The sequence below is a fragment of the Erythrolamprus reginae genome, chromosome 2, assembly GCF_031021105.1.
Source record: "Erythrolamprus reginae isolate rEryReg1 chromosome 2, rEryReg1.hap1, whole genome shotgun sequence".
Lineage (NCBI taxonomy): Eukaryota > Metazoa > Chordata > Lepidosauria > Squamata > Dipsadidae > Erythrolamprus > Erythrolamprus reginae.
Genome location: NC_091951.1, coordinates 288,794,837 through 288,808,380, shown reverse-complemented (window position 1 = coordinate 288,808,380; position 13,544 = coordinate 288,794,837).

Here is a 13,544-nt window from a genome sequence, read left to right as displayed (position 1 = left end):
CATGGCTGTGCAGCTATCCCTATCATTTAACATCAGACCAACAATTAATTCAGTGATGGGCTGCCAAAATTTTTACTGGCAGGATGTGGGTGTGGCTTATTTGGTGGGTGTGGCTTGATGGTCATGATCGGCTAGGAGCAGTTTGCCGGCCATGTGACTGGGTGGGAGTGGCTTGACAAGCATGTGACCAGGGTGGCTTAAAGGTCACTTGACTGGGTGGGAGTGGCTTACCAACCAAGATAAGTTTTCAAATATGTGCTTGGACTCTTTTTCAGTTGATTAAGTCACATTCTTTGAATAGCCACAAAAAGGACAAATGAACACCAAGTGAACACCAAGAATCTGTCAAACTACGTTTACTTTTTATTTACCCTTCTGAAGTGGGAATATCATGCTTTGTTGATCAAGTCTTTGTCACATTGAGCATAAGAATAAATGTATAAACTCATACATTCATTATGATCGGTCACACAGTCAGCTAGCTGTTTAGACTGGATTTGGCTTTTTTATGCATTTAGTGAATACTTCCCAAGGACCTTAGGAATGCAGATGGTGTTCAGAGGTGTTAAAGATATCATTTTATTTTTATCTTAGCTTTTAAAAATATAAGCCAAGATGTGAAATAAACAACAGCCATCATGACAAATTAACAGAAACAATGTGGCTTAATACTATGTGGATCCAATCTATGTAACTTAACATTGTGGATAAATCCACTTATTGTGTCTTAGACAAAACACAATGATTAAAACAATATGGTTTTAAGTGCTCAGCAGTATGATGGCATGACATCATTTTACTATAGAAGAGGACTATTTTTAGTGCCATACTGGAATTGATTCATAATCCTAGTTCCCCAGGGATAGTCATAATAAATTATAGTTGATCTTTTCCTGATGTATGAACTTGGTCTTGTTCCCAGACATAGGATGTTGATTTCTTTTTGCAGTGCAAAATCCACTTTAGGGATGTGCAGTCATTCAGCTCCATAGCTGAAAATATATGTGGGAGAAAGCATGGATATGCTTTGTGGACCTGCTGAGCTCAATTTCTTTTTGTGGCCTTCGTAGGAAATTTTTTTTTTGAGTTAAGGCATTAAGAAGCTTCCACCTTCCTATTTTATATGATGCAGGACAACGAATGCATGGCTATATATCTGGAGGACAGCCAGAATGAGCTCAATCAAGTATAAATCATAGGAAAGAATATCCACTATTTTCTTTACTGATTTCCCAATATTTGATTTTATTTAAAGCATTTATACTTATAGTCAACTTGAGTGCTGAGATACAGGATGACGTACACTAAATCAAGGAAACAAAACAATTTCAAATTAAATTCCAATACAAAACCCTTTAATACAACCAAGACCTCCCACTAAACAGGACTCCAATCATTTGAGTCATAACACCTAAGGGGAAACTCATGCATGCTTCTCTTTCAGTATTCCTGGGATAGTAAGATTAATACTATTAAGAGTCTGCGGAGAGGGGCAGCATACAAATCCAATAAATTATTATTATTATTATTATTATTATTATTATTATTATTATTATTATATCGTTTGGCGGGACCCAGGGGAAGAGCCTTCTCTGTGGTGGTCCCAGTCCTCTGGAACCAACTCCCCCCAGAGATTAGAATAGCCCCTACCCTCCTTGCCTTTCGTAAGCTCCTCAAAACCCACCTCTGCCGTCAGACATGGGGGAACTGAGATATTCTCTCCCCCTAGGCTTCTACAATTTATGCATGGTATGTTTGTATGTATGATTGGTTTTATGACAAGGGTTTTTAGCTGTTTTAGTATTGGATTTTTACATGCTGTTTTTATCACTGTTGTTAGCCGCCCCGAGTCCACGGAGAGGGGCGGCATACAAATCCAATAAATAGATAAATAAATAAATAAATATCAAGCAAAGAAGGGGCCATTTGGTAGATTTCAAATTTTGAAGCAGGGGTTGGTTCTTCCCGGCTTGGACCAGATCTCCCAAATCGTTAGTGATCTGCTGGTGACGTGACAATCTCATCACAGATCTGGTTCGGATAGTGCCGGTCTGTAGTGCCACCATCTTTTGGGGGAAATTTTGGAGGAACTTATTCATGTTTGGTTGGCTTCTCAACTTCTGCTACTTGAAAAAGGACCGCCCCTCGCTTAATACTGATCTTTATTTCTTCTCACGAAGCTCAGCTGATCAGCTCCACAGCTGTGTTTCGGAGTGAAGTCTGCTACTAAGCATGTGCTGAAGCAAAATTACAGGAGGGGACAGGCACAAAACATCACGATGTGAACCAATCTCAAAGGTAAGTGGAACCCATCCCTGTTTTGAAGCTATATTAATGGTACTGTAACAGAATGGTTTCCATGGTTGGAAGAAGGTCAATAACTAAATGGTAAATTGGTAAGATTTCTTCCAAACATTCACTAGTCTTTCTACAATGTATTAAACAGTATTTTGTCTAAGACTATTTTTTAAAACAAATAATAGTCTAAAGCACATGTAGTCCCCGATTTACAACAATTTGTTTAGTGACTCTTCAAAGTCACAATGGCACTGAAAAATGTGTCATTCCCATAGTCAAGTAATCAAAATTCAGATGCTTAGAATCTGACTCATATTTATGACCATTGCAATGTGTTTTGGTCATGTCATCACCTTTTGCACCTTTTTACAAACAAAGTCAATGGCAAGTCAGACTCAATTAACAACCATGTTACTTATATAACTACTGCTGTCACTTATGTGGTTCACTTAAAAATTGTAGCCAAAAAGGTTGTAAAATGGGGCAAAAATTAACAAATGTTTCAATTAGAAACAGAAATTTGGGGCTCAATTGTGGTCGTAAGTTGAGGATTACCTGTACCTGTTTTAAAATCAATGAAACAAATGCAACTTTCTCCAGTTTCTTGATCAACAGTTCTTGGCTGTCTCCTTCAAAGTTACTTTACTTTATTGTCCAGTAACTATGCATGCATGTACATCCAAAAACACCTTATGAAGCACAAAACACCAGCCAATTAAATGGACTGGAAAAGAGATCTTTTGGATGTGATCGCACATAGTTCAAAGCACAGTTGAAAAGGATATTTACATCCCTAAGATACTACAGGCTGAAAATATAGCAAAAAAGCCATGAAGCCAATTAGAGATCCAGGAATCTTCATCAACTGGGAATGAAAATCATTTGATTATCTAATATTTACAATCAATGGCTTCCGTATGATCGGTCATCAATAGTGATGTCATAAATGACTTCTGGTTTCTGAAGTTGCATGAACAATCAAGTAAATTTGATTATATTTCCTACATCTTTCATATATTGATTATTATAGATGTCTATATCTGGACATCTCTCCTGCATGAAATATTTCAACTGAAATTAAACCAAGCGTTAATAGCCCAGTTTGAAGCTAATTGTTGATGACATTCTGATTATAGGAGAAGGACAAAATAATGGAGAAAGCTCCCAATTGGTAAATTACAGTCTTCCTTGCAGTGGTAGAAAGAAAAGGATATCAAATTAAATCCAGGCAAAATTAGATTCAGCCAGGGAAAGGTGTCATATGCAGAGCATGATCTTTCAGGTCAAGGTCTAGAGGCTCATCTCAGAATGAAGAGGCAATTTGGAACAGGCTATGACCAAGGATGTGACCAGAATTCACTGTTTCATGGGAACAATAAACTTCCTAGCTTATAACATTTGTGCAGATATGGCAATTCAGTTGGTACTGTAGCCCCGAGTTTGCGGAGAGGGGCAGCATATAAATCCAATAAACCTAACCAAACCTAACCTAAAAAGAACGTAGAAGGTACTAGTTGGTACTCCAAGAAAAAGCATTTGAAAGATGAAAGCAATTAGTCACCAAAGCACCTGCCATAAAATACTGCCAACTGGGGGCCCAATGTGCTTCTTCTGAAAAAGAATTGGGGAGGTTTCACAGGAGCAACCAACTCCTCTGAACAAGCAGAGCCTTTCAGTAGCTCAACAGGGGCTTGAATAAATAGTAAAAGAACTACCATCTGTGATGTTTGAATAAATTCTTTCCAATATTTTGCTCGTGGACAACTGATAATGGAAGCTTCTGATCACAAATGACTGGAAATAGTAACAAAGCTATTCCTTAGAACACCCAAATGATTAGAACATGCATCAGAGGGCTTAGAAGCATGATAAGTTTAGATTGGATACTACCAGAAAGTTTTCCTGCTGACAAACAGAACAAGACTTGCCTTGCCTATGTAGCATGGAAAAAGCTGTTTAAGAGATGAAGTCTTTAGGCAATCAACATTGTGTACTTCCTCTGATTTTAGATAACAAAGTTACCAGAAATGAATTTGCACAGTTCTAAATAATTTTACCATGTCATTTTGGAAGGCCAGCTTATAAATAAAAACCTTGTGTTTGTGGGAGCAGAAGACCTGTTAAAGTGGAAGTGATGTGCCGGTGCCTGGAGGCTGTTGGGGTCTGGATGGGTGTCAACAGACTCAAGCTCAACCTGGATAAGATGGAGTGGCTGTGGGTTCTGCCTCCCAAGGACAATCCCATCTGTCCCTCCATAACCCTGGGGAGGATTACTGACCCCCTCAGAGAGGGTCTGCAACCTGGGCGTCCTCCTCGATCCACAGCTCACATTAGAGAACCATCTTTCAGCTGTGGTGAGGGGGGCGTTTGCCCAGGTTCGCCTGGTGCACCAGTTGCGGCCCTATCTGGACCGGGAGTCACTGCTCACAGTCACTCATGCCCTCATCACCTCGAGGCTCGACTACTGTAATGCTCTCTACATGGGGCTACCTTTGAAAAGTGTTCGGAAACTTCAGATCGTGCAGAATGCAGCTGCGAGAGCAATCATGGGCTTCCCAAGGCATGCCCATGTTACACCAACACTCCGCAGTCTGCATTGGTTGCTGATCAGTTTCCGGTCACAATTCAAAGTGTTGGTCATGACCTATAAAGCCCTTCATGGCACTGGACCAGAATATCTCCAGGACCACCTTCTGCCGCATGAATGCCAGTGACCGGTTAGGTCCCACAGAGTTGGCCTTCTCCGGGTCCCGTCGACTAAACAATGTCATTTGGCAGGACCCAGGAGAAGAGCCTTCTCTGTGGCGGCCCCGACCCTCTGGAACCAGCTCCCCCCAGATATCAGAGTTGCCCCCACCCTCCTTGCCTTTCACAAGTTCCTTAAAACCCACCTCTGTTGTCAGGCATGGGGGAATTGAACATTTTTTCTCCCTTCCCCCTAGGCTTATAGAATTTATACATGGTATGTTTGTTGGTATGATTGGTCTCTTAAATTGGGGTTTTTTAGATTACTTTTTAATATTAGATTTGTTACATTGTTTTTTATTGTTGTTAGCCGCCCCGAGTCTTTGGAGAGGGGCGGCATACAAATCTAAATAAACTAAACTAAAGGAAGAAGGTTATGTCCAGCTTGGCCTAATATACTTTGACCAGACTGTTCTTATTTTAGCCTTGATGCATAAGGCTAAAAGTTATGGAAAGATGTCATCTCTCAAGAGTTGCTTTTGACAGGATCAAAAGCCAACCAAATTTTGCACAAGGTCATGGTAGAAGATTGACATATATTCACTTATAAAGCAGATACAGGTACATTGAAAGAAAAGCAACATTTTACCTCTTGAATATTACTATTCCAACTTTATTTATGGCCTTCAGGATATAGGAATCTGAAAGGCAGTTCAGAAAGTGAAGCTGGATACTGGAAAGATTTTGACACAGTATTTGAATACTGTGATTCATGTGTATTGAATTCAGAATATTTCTTCAGCGCAATCAGATTCCGATCACTTTCCTTCTCTATTTGCATCAATGGAACAATAGTCAGCTGTAAAAGCAGTAAAGTTGCTACATAAAATGGTGACCACAGGGTCTGACTCTTATCTGCCTCTTTTGGCTTATCAAAATAACTCAGTGCAGAATTGCAGAACCAAAGCAACCTGGCCTGATGGGCATAGGGCCAAAACTGCTACCTGGAGATAACCTGGATCTGTTCATGAATTTGTAGGCAATGACATGGACATTGTATTGGTTTAGCAACATTTTGAAACTGCCACAGTCCCAACTGATTCTGTGTCAGCCAGCCCCACTAGATAGACAAAACCAGGAAAATGAGCTAAAACTACTCATATTGAAATTAATTAAAATAACAGAATGCTATGACTCTGATTATGCTTCTCTTTAGTCTTATGATCCAGTGAATTAGGGAGGTCTCTTCCTAAACTGTTTCCAAGCAGAATGGGATAACTTGCCATGCCCAACTTTGAACCCTTCCCTCTTCTACACCCTGACTCTCCCCAGCAGTCTCACTGTGGCCAACTCACCACAACCAACTTGACGGAGGACAATTCAACGTGAGATAACTAAAACTCAAGAAAGCAACAAGTAGAATTGCAGTTCATTCCAGCCTCGAGGACTTCTAACTTGGGAAAAGTTAAACCTAAAGCAAGATAAAGCTCACTTTGCAAGTCCCTCTCTTGAGGAACTATCCCGGTTGAATTATCTTACAGTGAATTGTCCCCCAACAAATTGGCCGGGGTGAGGCGGCTGAGGTAAATTGCATGTGGTGAGATGGTTGCCCCAGGCCTGCTTCAAGCTACTATCTTGAAAAATGCTTCAGCCCATTTTGCCCAGACAAGAATTCCTGCATATTTCCATCAAGATTGTTACTCTGCTGCTTAGTACTGGTTGTGATTGGAGTGGCCTTTAAGCCCATAAAATAAATAAATAGCAAAAGTTTTACTAAAGAAGAAAAATATATTTGTCTTGGTTTTAGAAGATGGATTTGAATCCACTATCAATGAATGCTAGCAAACATCCATTGTATTTGAAGAAAAAGTAATGATAAACACACGATGGTAGAAAATGTAACTTTTATCTTTTATGCTTGAAAAGGCAGAAACATAAGAAGTTTCCTTGCTGTTTAAAGTCAGAGACTTATTTTAGAAAATAGTCCAGGTGAAAGTCAAAGATCAGGAGAACATAGGAAGACCACTTCCCTTTATCTATCTCCATTTGTCATCAAAAGACTCCTAAGTTCAAAATAATGATGAGCGTCTAACATATGACCACTCAGAGACCTCCAATCTCAATTATACAGAGTTCTGCTATCTATGATACAATCTATAGATAAAACTATGCCAATAGGCATCACCTGGGCTTGTGACAAGAGTTTTTATGAGATGACTATTCCTGAAGGCAATCTATGCCATCATAATTGCAGGCATCTGCAGTTTCTGAAGCAGAAAGAAGAGAACAATGTGTTACAGTGACTGCCAAAACATGTACCACCAATGGCCAAACTACATGCAATGAAAATGAGCACGTGTTGTATACTCATGAAAAATAGACAAGAGCTAAACAGGTTCCAATCTGGTCATTTTTCAAAGAAATCAATACAAGTCAATGACATTTTAATTGGGTCCAAAATAAAATCATGATCATGGATTTATTTATTCATTTGTTGTCAAATATGTACAAAATAATAAGTAAAGGTATGAAGATAACATGAACAAAGGAAGTAAATATAGACAAATGGGAACAGTAAGACAGGGATGGTAGGTATGCTGGTGCACGTATGCATACCCCCTTTACAGACCTCTTAAGAATGGGGTGGGGTCCACATTAGACAGTTTGAGTTTGAACCTGTGAGGGTTTGTAGTCGTGTAGAGCAGTGTTTCCCAACCTTGGCAACTTGAAGATATCTGGACTTCAACTCCCAGAATTGAGTTGAAGTCCAAATATCTTCAAGTTGCCAAGGTTGGGAAACACTGGTGTAGAGCATTCCAGGCATTGACCATTCTGTGGCTGAAGCTGTATTATCTGCAATAGAGTTTGAAGCGGTTTACTTTGAGTTTGTATTGATTGTTTGTCCATGTATTATTGTGGTTGAAGCTGAAGAAGTCATTGACAGGCATGGCACTGTAGCAGACAATTTTGTGTACCATGCTTAGATCGAACAGCAGGCGGGACAGTTCCAGATTGACCAAGCCCAGAATTTTAATCCTGGTGGCATAGGAAATTCTATTGTGAATAGAGGAGTGAGTGAAATATTTTTGAACCCATTCAATCGTGTTAATGTCCAATTTACATTGTGGGTTCCAGGAGGATGAACTGAATTCAAGAATTGAGATTTCAAGCAGTGAAGTCATGCTTTAGTGGCTGGAATGAGCAGTTGGCATGCATTTCTGCAGGAGGGAAAGGATAAAACACACAAATATTTCAAAGACACCAAGTGAAGCTTGGAAGAAAATTAAACAAAATTTCTATATAAAAATTCTGAGATGGTTCTCAACAATGGAAGTCATGATTTATCCAAATGTAATAGACTTAAATAAGATAATAACTTAAAATGAATTGTTAGATGAACAAGGGAAATTGAAATATATTTATATTTATATATTATATATTTATTAGATTTGTATGCTGCCCCTCTCCGTAGATTTGGGGCGACTCACAACAAGAATAGTAACAATATAACAATGTAACAAATTTAATATTAAAAAAACCATCTAAAAAACCCGTCATTATAAAACCATACAACACAAGCATACCATACATAAACTATATAAGCCTGGGGGAGGTGTCTCAATTCCCCCATGCCTGGCGATACAGGTGGGTTGTAAGAAATTTACGAAAGACAAGGAGGGTGGGGGAAGTTCTGATCTCTGGGGGGAGTTGATTCCAGAGGGCCGGGCCGCCACAGAGAAGGCTCTTCCCCAGGGGCCCACTAGATGACATTGTTTAGTCGACAGGGCCTGGAGAAGGCCAACTCTGTGGGACCTTATTGGCCATTGGGATTCGTGCGGCAGAAGCCGGTTTCGGAGGTATTCTGGTCCAATACCACGTAGGGCTTTATAGGTCATTACCAACACTTTGAATCAAATCAGGAATTGCAAACACAGGAAATTAAAATAGACTGGTGGCTTTACTTACAGATACAAGACATATATATATATATAAAGGATTTGGAACAACAAAATGAGCAACAAGAAATTGATAAAATATTATATGGAAAAATGATTACTAAGTCTCTGGAGAGGGGCGGCATACAAATCCAATAAATAAATAAATAAATAAACAAACAAACAAACAAACAAACAAACAAATAAATAAATAAATAAATATAACTGTCTTATAAAATGTAAAATGGAGGAGGAAACCACAAAAGAAGCAATGATAGTGTGAGCCAAAAACTTTGGGTATAATACTGAATTAAGAGAACTGGGAACAAATGTGGGGAAAAGAAATATAAATTGACAATGTCAGCCACTTATAAAAAGAATATATATATATATAATGTTTTACAGATGGCATCTATCACCAGCTAGATAGGCCAAAATGTATCCCACTATACCACCCAACTGTTGGAAATGTAGTCACATACAAGGAATATTCTACTCTAGGTAGTAGACATGTCCCAATGAAAAGAACTATTGGGGGGGAAATGGATTGAGGAAATAACAGGGCAGAAAATTGAGATGAGGCCAGAACTGTTTCTATTAGGAATAATAAAAGAAAATATTAGAAAAGAACTTTATTATATTATTCAACACATAATTACTGTAGCGAGAATTAGATCTGCCAAAAATTGAAAGAAAGAGAAGATCCCCTTGAATACAATGATCATAAAAAAGAATGGACAGAGATGAATAAACTAATAATGGAATTGAGAAAGAGAGAAGAAACAATGTATTATAAAATATGAAATAGTATGATTGGCTTGAAAAGAAAAGGAAAATTAATGTGTGAAGTAATATGTAACAAAATGAAACAAATGTAAATGTAAAGTTTAAATGGTTGTAAAGCAATGTATAAAATGTATAAAACGTAGAATGAAGAAAGAAATTCCGATATCATAAAGCTTAGTGAAATTATGTTTTGTCTTTTTTAATGCGCAAAATGTGGCGATGCGAACTGGTGGCGAAGGTCATGTGGAACCCACCCTGACTTGCAGTCATCTTACCCAGAATAAGAAAACCAAGCCTAGTTAAGGTTTATATGGCAATTTTTTAGAACCTTTATTAAAAGGTCAACCACTTAAGAACTTTGGAACATACATAATATACATGCATGTATACATATACTTGTGGAAGACATACCTATACAGTTAAATCTGGAACAAAACTTTACTTAGCCACGTTCACTCTTTGTATTACTAATGAGGAAGTCACCTGCACATACACAAGTAATCAAAATGTCCTGGCAGTGACAGGACTGTAGTTTTCACCAAGGCCAGAGATAACCCCTATTGCAAAAAGCAGAACTTCTCAAAAGCTAAAGCATTAACTACCATACCCACAAGGAGGAGACTTCCTGTTATTGCCCGGGAATGAGCAAAATTGAGTAATTGCCTGTGACCCCTTGTTTGCACTTCCTTGTGCTCACATGTTTATTGGGTGTTTGGGTCATGCTCAAATGAATATTTGTTGTGTGCTTGACCAGATTATGCAGAGTCTTCATAAAAGTACTGGAGACATTGCAATGTGCACTCTGATGAAATGGCTTGGGTGACAGAGAAGGAAGAGAATTGATGAGAATCCAGGCAATTTTTTTCCAGCCCAATCTATTTGAGGGCTACAATTAAATTTTAAGTAACCTCACAAGGGAGGTATAAAGAAAAGGTATAGAAAAAGTAACCAAAGTAATAATGTCTCTGGAGTCATCTCTTTGCTCTTTGCTACTATTGCTTATTTATGCATTTAAACCAGAACATCTATAGAAAAACATAGTTCTACACATAAATCTTTTCTTACCCTTTCTCTTTAGTCTACTTTGTAAATATCTTACCCAGATGCATCCATTCTTTATTCACGTACTTGGCTCTTCATGTCATAATCTCCAAGGAGGATCATGTTATTTTCTTTTACCCAAAATATGTCTGCAGCCTGCTTCCATAGCAAGCAAAATTAATTAAAAAGCAAAGTGCTATATCTCTTGAGCAATGCTATGAAGGTTGAAATCAGCTGAGTCTTCTGACTCATTTGCAATTTCTATGTCAATTATTTTTTTTAAACAGAAGATCTAATGCAATTATTTAAATGGAGCTGACAGACAACATAAAAAATCAAGTTTCTGAACTCTGGATTTCACATGTACAGATAATTAAGTGTAAGAGACTATATTATAGATAATTTTATTGAAGATATTTTCAAAAAGGAAGATAAAACTAATATAAAATAATAAAAGGTAAAAAGAAGAAAAGAAGAAAAAAATCAATGAGAAAGATAAAGTTCAAGAAAGTTCAAAAAAAGAAACATTAAAAAAGAAACAAGCATAAAGTCTACAAGGGGTTTCTAATAAAAAGTAAATGAAAGTACAGTATTGTCTTTTCTCCAATCAAAGAAGTCAAGTTAGCCATCTGGGCAAGTTCCATCATCTTCATAGTATAAGTATTTTGTAAAAGTGCAAACACCTGTTATTGAAATGCTATCGTTATTATACATTATTTTTTTTAGCAAGTCTTGACTTGGGGAATATCGTTATTAAAACAAATGAATTAAGTTGAAGAGATGTGTTGGGCAACAACTACCAGGTTCCCTGTTCCATTTGTATAACTGGACAACTTTTTTTTCCAAAACATTTGCTTCCTGGGAAGTCAGGTGATAATTGATCCTTTCAAACTGAATACAGGTATAATTTCAGGATGACTGTATCCTATAAGAATCTGGGAGCCCTAGTCAAAAACTTGACTAGACATACCCAATTTCTGCAACTGTTCTTCATTTGAATAAGACAAGATGAGTCTGAAACATTGGCTAAATCAAAAGAAATGGAGCTAGAAATAGCACTCTAAGATCTTCTAGTTCCCAATATGTTTTTTCTCAGCAAATAATGTGTAGACAACCACAATGATAATTGCTCCGCCTTTTCCAATTTTAGCCTTTGGATGCAAAACAATTGTTTTCTAAATTGGGAAGATGTCCTTTGTGGGTTCATTTCTATTACTGAACCACATTTCCTATTATTATTTTTTAAACAATACAACTGCAATTGTCCATGTGCATCAATGTGTGGAGAAGCAGAAGAATGGAAAAGGATCAGAAGGACGAGCTCCCTAGTTTCCCTACAAAACAGCACCTTCAGATGTCCGAATTAGCTACAAATGTCTTAAATGTTATGTAAGAAAGCTGAAAACTTATAGCAAAACCTCACATCATGGTACTCTTGAGAGTTAAAGGGAGTCTATGGAATGAAAAAGTTGCTGAACGATACCGTACAATAGATCCTCCATTTTTCCACCTTTTTCTGGCTAAGCAAAATGAGGCATCTAGACTGCTTTTGTCTATGGATTTTCATGTAGTTAGTAAGAGGTTAACTTTTTGAATCTCTCTTTCATTACAAAACCCCCACTAACATGTCCTTTGATCGTATTTATTAATAAAAATGTGTTTATTTTGCTGCAGGATCACCTTTTAGATGCTCCTGAGATTATAAGAAATAGGAATAGATAATTCTTTCTCCTTCATCCCTACTTTTACTGCTTTGAGACAGTTCTTTTTCATGTATCATCCGTCCATCCTTCTGTCCGTCTGTCTGTCTGTCTGTCACATTTTAAAACCACTATTTCCCTCCCAGAGGACTCTTGTAATGTACAAATAACAGAGTTGGAGGGAACTTGGAGATTTTCTAGTGTTCAAGCAGGAGCCCTATACCATTTCAGACAAATCTCATCTTAAATCTCCAATCTCTTCTTTAAAACTTTCAGTGTTGGAGCACTCACAACTTCTGGAGAAAGTCATTCCACTGATTAATTGTTCCAATTGTCAGGAAATGTCTCCTTAGTTCTTGGTTGCTTCTCTCCTTGATTAATTTCCATTCATTGCTTGTTATCCCATCTTTGGGTGCTGTGGAAAATAGGTTGATCCTCTCCTCTTTGTGGCAGCCCCTTAGATATTGGAACACTGCTTTCAGGTCACTCCTATTCCTTTTTTACATTTCAACTTAACTAGACTGCTTTTGTCTATGAAGCAGTGGAAGTGATGTGCCGGTGCCTGGAGGCTGTTGGGGTCTGGATGGATGTCAACAGACTCAAACTCAGTCCTGATAAGACGGAGTGGCTGTGGGTTTTGCCTCCCAGGGACAATTCCATCTGTCCGTCCATCACCCTGGGGGGGGGGATCATTGACCTCCTCAGAGAGGGTCCGCAACTTGTGCGTCCTCCTCGATCCACAGCTCACATTAGAAAAACATCTCTCAGCTGTGGCGAGGGGGGCATTTGCCCAAGATCGCCTGGTGCACCAGTTGCAGCCCTATCTGGACTGGGAGTCACTGCTCACAGTCACCCATGCCCTCATCACCTCAAGGCTCAACTACTGTAATGCTCTCTACATGGGGCTACCTTTGAAAAGTGTTTGGAAACTTCAGATCATGCAGAATGCAGCTGCGAGAGCAATCATGGGCTTCCCCAAATATGCCCATGTTACACCAACACTCCGCAATCTGCATTGGTTGCCGATCAGTTTCCGGTCACAATTCAAAGTGTTGGTTATGACCTATAAAGCCCTTCATGGCATCGGACCAGAATATCT